At 35.6% G+C, this 8592-nt stretch overlaps 1 long non-coding RNA gene across 1 annotated transcript; it reads left to right on the top strand.

Annotated features, from left to right (window-relative positions):
* Positions 1–15: 15 nt before the first annotated feature.
* LOC128213236 (uncharacterized) lies at positions 16–3934 on the top strand. The gene is made up of 5 exons (XR_008257703.1): positions 16–47; positions 1120–1173; positions 1859–1897; positions 2134–2269; positions 3671–3934. It is a non-coding gene; the product is annotated as an uncharacterized LOC128213236 (long non-coding RNA).
* Positions 3935–8592: the final 4658 nt, after the last annotated feature.

Genomic DNA, 8592 nt, shown 5'->3' with positions numbered 1-8592 from the left:
AACTGATCTGTTCGGATTTGATCGTTCGTACGTAAAACGTTTAATATGTATGTATAAAGATATATTTAGAAAAAAATAATACCATTCTTTCATTGATCTGTACTGTATTTAGATGCTAATAAGCAGGAGAATATTTTTAAAACAGGCAATACCAGATGTGTTGCTCGACCGAGCCAGTATAACTCTCCGGCTGTTAGACACCGGTTCATATGTTTTACCTTGTCTGTCTTCCGAGTTATTGTCATAGCGTTTTACGACGGCGTCGTCGGCATTGGAGTTGTATTGTAAACTTTTTAGCCGTCGCCATAACACAAAACCGTTCAAGATATAAAAAAGAAACTTGTAATCATTCACATGTCTGAAGAACCATAGTACACACGCAAAGCCATGTCCATTACTCAGGCTTTATTAATTGTTGTTTACAAGGCCGCTACGGTTGGCAAACCTAGGCTCGTCTATTGTAGTTAAATCGCAAAAAGGACTTGTGTCCTTTTTTGCGATTTAACTACAACAGACGAGCCTAGGTTTGCCAACCGTAGCGGCCTTGTTGTTTATAAAACATTCATTTAATCACCATTTTTTGGTTAATTTTGAGGGTTTAGGTGGGGTTACGAATTCCTTTGTTTCAGGAATTTGTATGCACGAGATGTATTTTCACATATATTGCAATTTTCAACAATTTCGACATTTTTACATGCGTGACTTCACAGTGTTTGTCCACGGTAATAAGTTCATTATCAATTGTGTGATGGGTCTAAAGATAATGATACCATTTATTAATTATAAGTACTTATTCTCTTATTGTAATTAGCAACAATTGCTACATGTCTATACATGCGTGAGTTTACAGTTTTTGTAGACGGTAGTAAGGTCCTTACCGTTTTGCGTGATGGGTCCAAAGATAATGATATGCTGTGTCACTTTGAATAGAATGACTGGATCTACGTAAATCATTCACTCGTTTGCTTCAAATTCTCGTGTTGTTTTTGTTTTTAATTTCAGCGATACTGTACTTATCCGTGTAGTTTTAATGTTCGTTTGGAGTCATGAACATACAGATTGTTTTTATCAAGTGAGCATGTTAAAGTTGTGTATGTGTACATTTTCCTGATCATGCAGCATGGTTGTTCCTTGTGAGTGGTTTGGTGTCATCGAAAGCGGTCCAACTAGAAGGTTTGTAAACGAACGATTGGCAAATCCCTGTTATGAGTGATGTAATTTTGGAAATGACCTACCACCACTGCTATAGAGGTATATTCCTGTCCGTTCTGCTCATCATTCGAAACAATAATAGCTAGAGCGATCGGATTTGCTACACATATACTCATTGCTGTAGATAACCCATGAAGTTGCTTTGAAATGCGTTCAACAGTTTATAATTTTCTAACTTAAGGCCTCAATAAAGTATCGACGCTTCGCCTACTTCAATTCAAAAGTAATGGAAAAAAACTTAACAAAAGGGTCGAACTCAATCGAAATGCCACTAAAATAGTGGGATTCCCAAACTTATCTGCGTTTCTGTCTTGTGCTGCCTAGTTTCTGTATAAGAGGGTTCATGTCTTACACAATTCAAACCAAGAAACTTTTATTAATTGTATACTTCTAGGTTACATGAACTTTGTTTAAACAGTATATGATCAATGCATGTATGCTCGTACTTTATCATTGTTTACACTAAAATGCCGATTTGCTCTGTTGAATTGCATTTGGATTTGAATGTGTGTTTGTTTCGATGTCCTTAACAAACGCAAATTTGACATTGGATTTTAGATTATGACCTTAACAGCTGTTGATGCATTTTCAAACATTGGAATGTCATGATAGATATCATTAACATGACTTATCTCGCTTACTTCAGACATCCAGAGTGGCTCGGTGCCCAATGCAACTACACATAGTAAGACATATATAAGCTATATTTACATAAACACTTCAAAGATATAATGGCACACTTTTCTAGAATAGTATTGTTTTGCAAAAACTGAAAAGTACAGTCGATATTGTACATTCATTGTTTATTGTAATGTGGTAACGTATTTATTTCTTAGTTTTTAATGCACTGGTTTATTCCTGAACATTACCAGCACAATTTTGTGGTGTCAATAATTGAAAGCAAGGTAATGTGTATTTCAGGGACATGTTATGCCTGCTCGGGACCCGTAAGCCTTTGCGAGAACCTTTACCACCCCGTTACATGCACTGTGGACAAGCAATTTTGCATAAATGAGCTGAAAAACAACGCAGTTGCATCGAGAACAGTAGTTAGAAGGTACAGAAAGATCTAACATAGTCGTTACTGTATTTCCGCAATTTGTTCAGGATAATATAGAAAGCGCTTTTAGTTTCAATTTGTACCAAGCGAAAATCAATCAAAGAACAACACGATTACTTCCTTCATTTTTTTAAACTTTTGGCTACTGAGAAAAAATAGCCCGTCATATAAATACGTCTAGAAAATTGAATTCTTGCAATGCATATCTAAGTAATTATGATAACACTTGTGTAATTTAAAAAGGATAGTGTATCTTTATACCAAAGAAACAGAGTTAAAAGTCGATGTTTTGTTTGTCTTTGGACAACTTTGAGGTTGATTACAACCCCAGTGAACTATAAATTTGCTGTCCGTTCCAATGTGGTTACCCGAACCTTAAATAAAGATATTTTAACGTTTATATAATATCCTGTTGACTGTTATTCTATTTTTGTAGGGTTATCGTTAAGTTGTTTGTTATTAAGCTTGGCCCTCAATTTACATTGAATTATAAGAAATGTATAGAACGAAAACTTACCAACCAACGTTAAGAGATTGAGTGTGACAATAAGGCAATATACTTTTTGTTATCCTCAAACTACTAGGCATTGGATATATCATCTGTTGACCAGTGTGTTGCCAACAACGCCTGTAGCCTAAAATGTTTCCCTGGGGTGAAAATGGTTCACGAACGCTTAACATCATACATATTAGTAGACTTTGTTGCCGCCTTATAGAATATTATCATACTATTTCTTTCGTTCAGTTCGCAATGCTACATATGTATTTTGCCTGCGTTTCTCTTTCACCCAATATTTGAACATTTTGAGCACGGTGATGTATTTAATTTCTTTAGTCACTAGCAGCAGATTTTTCCAGGTCAAAGACTTTGAATCAAAATCACAATTTTATAGATCATCAAACTACAACATGTGGGAAAATGATTTTGTTTCGATTAAACGTATTGCAAGTTGGTGGTAGTTGTAAAACTAAATTTCTGGAAGGTATCAAAATGAAGTCTCGTTCTATACATGTTCAAATGTTGACGTTGAACGGCATTTGTTATTGAGATCAAAATAGAAAGCTTTCAGCAGAAATAATTTCGCGTGGTAATAAAACAGATGCTCGCGCTAAATTTAAAACGAGTGTCTCGACCAACGATGATCAGGTCTCCTGGCAATTGCTAAATATTGGCTCATATTTATCGCATTCTAAACGAAAACTGTTTAATACACTTTTATTAATTTATTCTATAAACATTTTACTGATTTATTGTTTAAATAGACTATTAACACGAACACAAGATTGTTTGCTTATACTGATCCTTATTATCTTATCTGCTAATATAGATTTGCAGAACTCAACATTACTAGAAGTATAAATGCATTCGGCGTTCTGAGGAATTTTGTTTCAATTCAGATGTGGTACTGAACAGGAATGTCATGACGGCTGGTTCGTTAAGTACTCATCGAACGACAGGTGTCTTAACTTCGACGAACGTTTCTTATACACGAGCAGTTTCACCTGCGAGTTTTGTTGTACATCCGATAACTGCAACATAAACGTCAATCCTACGGACCTATTCGATCTCACACTGGGCTAAGACATGTTTACTGCATTGCTCGTTTTTTCATGTCATCAAAGAAATTGTATTGGTTTTTATGTTACCCGATGAACTCTTAATACCAGAAACAATCAGTTTTCTTATTTCTTTTATATATTTCAATATTTTTCGTAACTCGTTAAAATAGATATTACCTTGTAACTTTCACTGGCAACGCAAAGGCGGTTACCACAATATTCACTGTCGTGAGTTTTTAATTGGTTTCGATGTTTACCATTGAGGGCCACGTGATCAAAATGGACCAGCCAGCATTATTATTGTTTGATAAAATGATCTCACAAAACCTGCATTTTCTTCCAATATTGTACGTTACTAGTTAAAAACCTCTGCGGCTTTCTTTGACTGACCAACAGGGGTGTCCATAGTATCAACGATGGAATTATGGAACGGTTTCTTTGATATTAGCGTCCTGCCATTAATGGTTACTTTTCCAGATAATATCAAATAAGACATTGGTTTCGATATCAAATAAGACATTGGTTTCAATGGACTAGCGATTTGGAGAACTATGAATAACACTTTAATTATTTAAAATGACAATGCGAAGAGCAAAACTCGAAAAAATATCCAGATATATATTTTACATGTGTTTTAAATGTGAGAATTGGACAGTTTTCGAGGTATAGCTGATGTTTTGCTTGACGACAACACCAAAAATAGATATGGCTATTTAATTAAAATGTATGTAAAAAAAACTAAAAAACATATTGTAGCAACAATATTCGTTTTAATAAATCGCCTTTAAACAATGATAATATCATCAAACGCTTCGTCGTTTTGTTTTGTTGGTTGTTTTTATCCGCAAATCGTGGGAAAATGCTCGCAAGATCTGCGATATCATATTACGGCCCAGTTGTTCAAAACTCTCGTTAAGGATTTAACGTTAACTCTCATCGTTAAATGTTACGCTGTCAACGATAAATTAAATGAGTTGTTCGAAATTAACACTTACGCTGACGGCGATTAAGTAGGCGTTAACTTAACGACTCTTCTAACGTTGGTCTAGCGTTTAACGTTAAATAGTCAGTTGAAAATGGCTGACACAGTTAGTGCTTTTCTCAACAACAGAAGAAAAGAAATAATTAAATTATTTCTTTCGATCTACATGAAAAGTGATGACTTAGAAATGCGATGCCGCTACTGTTTTGATATCAGTGAATCAATTGTACAGCTGCTTGCCGGAGACTTTCAACGTAAGACTTATCGGTCAGAGGCGGTGTCAGTCCGGGAGCGAGCAAGTGTGTTTGGCTCTGAGGTGGTGAATTGATAAGATATGTCGATCATACTGTCCCTGACATTTGATACTATCCTCTGACTGGTCACTGCAAGTTGAATCACCAACCACCTGTCGAAACATTTGATACATAAGCGTAGTGTTTTAAGTACCTGTGACTGTGTTACCTACTCATTTATTTACAGTACCAAACTAAATCATAAACAGGCTATAAAATGAATATGGTTGCCAAATAATTGCAGAGTATTTAGCTGTATAAATGACCCTGAGGTGAAATATCTCCATGATGACAGATTGGGCTTCCAGAAATGCACTGTCAATGTGACAAGTGTGGTGGACCAAATCACTTTCCTATTTCCATATCGGTAGTTTACCATAAGCGGAGGAAGCCACCACAAATACAGTGTTAAATCCAATTTATCTAATTAAATAATATTTTCTTCCACTGTTTACATCATCTGAACGCTTGAAATTACGACACAGATAAGTCGGTAAATAAGAAATGGTCGGACGCTGAACCCTTCTGATGAGACGCCCCTTTAATGGATCAACCTGTTTCAATTCACAGGTCATAACTCGTGGCCCAATCCCATTGCATGCATAATGTCGCTTTATATATACCTTAATGTATAACGGTTGGTTAACAAAAAAAACACATCTAATATGTCATTATTCATTTTATCTTTACTAAACTTTAGAACAATGAAATACACCACTGCCTGTGACTAAGTTATGAAAGTTTAACATTTTAATTGGACTAAGCCTTCAAGTGGATGGGGTAAGTTTAAATTTATTTTCGCCACATTAGACCACAGAATTGGAAAGGAATATGGAAATACAAACAGGAAGTGAGCTAACGCTGATGTTTACGCCAACACGTAAGCGTTACATCAGTGTTAGCTAACGCTTCCGCTGATAGATTTTTGAACAACAGGATAACGCTGATGTCGTAAGTTAATGTTAACACTAACGGTTAACGCTTACATGTCAGCGTAAGCGTAAGTATTTTAACGAAAGTTTTGAACAACCGGGCCCAAATGTATATTACGTTGAACGGCATTTGTTATTGAGATCAAAATAGAAAGCTTTCAGCAGAAATAATTTCGCGTGGTAATAAAACAGATGCTCGCGCTAAATTTAAAACGAGTGTCTCGACCAACGATGATCAGGTCTCCTGGCAATTGCTAAATATTGGCTCATATTTATCGCATTCTAAACGAAAACTGTTTAATACACTTTTATTAATTTATTCTATAAACATTTTACTGATTTATTGTTTAAATAGACTATTAACACGAACACAAGATTGTTTGCTTATACTGATCCTTATTATCTTATCTGCTAATATAGATTTGCAGAACTCAACATTACTAGAAGTATAAATGCATTCGGCGTTCTGAGGAATTTTGTTTCAATTCAGATGTGGTACTGAACAGGAATGTCATGACGGCTGGTTCGTTAAGTACTCATCGAACGACAGGTGTCTTAACTTCGACGAACGTTTCTTATACACGAGCAGTTTCACCTGCGAGTTTTGTTGTACATCCGATAACTGCAACATAAACGTCAATCCTACGGACCTATTCGATCTCACACTGGGCTAAGACATGTTTACTGCATTGCTCGTTTTTTCATGTCATCAAAGAAATTGTATTGGTTTTTATGTTACCCGATGAACTCTTAATACCAGAAACAATCAGTTTTCTTATTTCTTTTATATATTTCAATATTTTTCGTAACTCGTTAAAATAGATATTACCTTGTAACTTTCACTGGCAACGCAAAGGCGGTTACCACAATATTCACTGTCGTGAGTTTTTAATTGGTTTCGATGTTTACCATTGAGGGCCACGTGATCAAAATGGACCAGCCAGCATTATTATTGTTTGATAAAATGATCTCACAAAACCTGCATTTTCTTCCAATATTGTACGTTACTAGTTAAAAACCTCTGCGGCTTTCTTTGACTGACCAACAGGGGTGTCCATAGTATCAACGATGGAATTATGGAACGGTTTCTTTGATATTAGCGTCCTGCCATTAATGGTTACTTTTCCAGATAATATCAAATAAGACATTGGTTTCGATATCAAATAAGACATTGGTTTCAATGGACTAGCGATTTGGAGAACTATGAATAACACTTTAATTATTTAAAATGACAATGCGAAGAGCAAAACTCGAAAAAAATATCCAGATATATATTTTACATGTGTTTTAAATGTGAGAATTGGACAGTTTTCGAGGTATAGCTGATGTTTTGCTTGACGACAACACCAAAAATAGATATGGCTATTTAATTAAAATGTATGTAAAAAAAACTAAAAAACATATTGTAGCAACAATATTCGTTTTAATAAATCGCCTTTAAACAATGATAATATCATCAAACGCTTCGTCGTTTTGTTTTGTTGGTTGTTTTTATCCGCAAATCGTGGGAAAATGCTCGCAAGATCTGCGATATCATATTACGGCCCAGTTGTTCAAAACTCTCGTTAAGGATTTAACGTTAACTCTCATCGTTAAATGTTACGCTGTCAACGATAAATTAAATGAGTTGTTCGAAATTAACACTTACGCTGACGGCGATTAAGTAGGCGTTAACTTAACGACTCTTCTAACGTTGGTCTAGCGTTTAACGTTAAATAGTCAGTTGAAAATGGCTGACACAGTTAGTGCTTTTCTCAACAACAGAAGAAAAGAAATAATTAAATTATTTCTTTCGATCTACATGAAAAGTGATGACTTAGAAATGCGATGCCGCTACTGTTTTGATATCAGTGAATCAATTGTACAGCTGCTTGCCGGAGACTTTCAACGTAAGACTTATCGGTCAGAGGCGGTGTCAGTCCGGGAGCGAGCAAGTGTGTTTGGCTCTGAGGTGGTGAATTGATAAGATATGTCGATCATACTGTCCCTGACATTTGATACTATCCTCTGACTGGTCACTGCAAGTTGAATCACCAACCACCTGTCGAAACATTTGATACATAAGCGTAGTGTTTTAAGTACCTGTGACTGTGTTACCTACTCATTTATTTACAGTACCAAACTAAATCATAAACAGGCTATAAAATGAATATGGTTGCCAAATAATTGCAGAGTATTTAGCTGTATAAATGACCCTGAGGTGAAATATCTCCATGATGACAGATTGGGCTTCCAGAAATGCACTGTCAATGTGACAAGTGTGGTGGACCAAATCACTTTCCTATTTCCATATCGGTAGTTTACCATAAGCGGAGGAAGCCACCACAAATACAGTGTTAAATCCAATTTATCTAATTAAATAATATTTTCTTCCACTGTTTACATCATCTGAACGCTTGAAATTACGACACAGATAAGTCGGTAAATAAGAAATGGTCGGACGCTGAACCCTTCTGATGAGACGCCCCTTTAATGGATCAACCTGTTTCAATTCACAGGTCATAACTCGTGGCCCAATCCCATTGCATGCATAATGTCGCTTTAATATTGTGT

Source organism: Mya arenaria, chromosome 13 (assembly GCF_026914265.1).
Source record: "Mya arenaria isolate MELC-2E11 chromosome 13, ASM2691426v1".
NCBI lineage: Eukaryota > Metazoa > Mollusca > Bivalvia > Myida > Myidae > Mya > Mya arenaria.
Note: the sequence above shows the minus strand (reverse complement) of the source record. Positions and strands in the feature narration are given on the sequence as shown.